At 47.8% G+C, this 1,100-nt stretch overlaps 1 long non-coding RNA gene across 1 annotated transcript in view; it reads right to left on the reverse strand.

Moving 5' to 3' along the window:
• Positions 1 to 1,100, reverse strand: part of LOC107181483 — a 2,850-nt gene that overhangs the window by 752 nt on the left and 998 nt on the right. The gene's annotated exons all lie outside the window — the stretch shown is intronic.

Consider the following 1,100-nt stretch of genomic DNA (forward strand, 5'->3'; position numbering starts at 1 on the left):
ACGACAAGGCATGGAAGTGTTTAGAAAAAAAGAGGGAGAAGAAAGGGAAGAAGGCAGCATCCTGACACAGCCCTTTCCTTCAGCTGTCCCTTTCCCTGTGTTCCAAGGTAGAAATGGGAAACAAGTCCTGTTGCAGTGAGAGGGGAGCTGCTGTCAGCCAGTCTCTGTCTTTACCTGGGTCCCGATCTGAGCTGGGCATGGGAAGCGCAGCAGCCATGGGGGCAGGAGACCTCCCTCAGAAGGGGCGAGTGTTCAAGCCCCTGCATAATTGGGGGGGTGAGGATCTGTGCCCCTCCTCTGTTGACCCCCAAGTTCTCTCCTGATGGCCCCTCTGCGACTGTGCCTGTCTTAGGTTGTTCCTTCCCTGAGGAATCTTACCCGTCTTTGACTAACCAGCCATCCAACGGGGCCAAGCAGGGTGATGTGAGGTTCAGTTCTGTCTCCTTGGTAGCCTATGCCCCTGTGGCCTCCATGCCCAGCAACTGCCTTGGGATCCCCTCACTTGCTGGCGGGGCCCCGGCATTGAATCACATATCTTCGGGAACCCAGGTTTCTTCATTGGGCGAGAGACAGATCCATGGCACCAGCCACCACGAGGCTTCAACCTCAGCATGAACAGAGCTCAGGCAACAGCTATGGGCAATTGGATTTGAAGAAGAGGGACCCTCTTGGCAAAAAGGGCAAGAGAGGTCAATACAGAATGCTCAAGTGCCTCCTCAGGGAGGCCTTCCACACTGTGGAGGGGATAAAATCATTTCATGCCCTTTAATTAAATTAGTGCCAAACATTCAAAGAATTAATTTGTAAGTTTGTTTGGGATAAATGTACAATAATGACATTGTAGAGCAATATCATGTAAGGATATTCTTTGCTCTAGGCCATTGCAATTCAATTTTAAACTGGCTGTTAATTTCTTTTTGTTTATACAAGCTCTTAGTTACATTTTCCTTGACCTGTTGTACGAAATGAGAGGTCTGAACAGTCTGTACCATAGATGAAACAGCAATGCCCACAGAAGTAAGTAACATTACAAGGGCAAAGATTCCTGCAATTAACATTTCAAGAAATCTTTTTAAGATTTTTTACTAGATCATGCAACA

This window comes from Myotis davidii, unplaced genomic scaffold (genome assembly GCF_000327345.1).
Source record: "Myotis davidii unplaced genomic scaffold, ASM32734v1 scaffold230, whole genome shotgun sequence".
Taxonomy (NCBI): Eukaryota; Metazoa; Chordata; class Mammalia; order Chiroptera; family Vespertilionidae; genus Myotis; species Myotis davidii.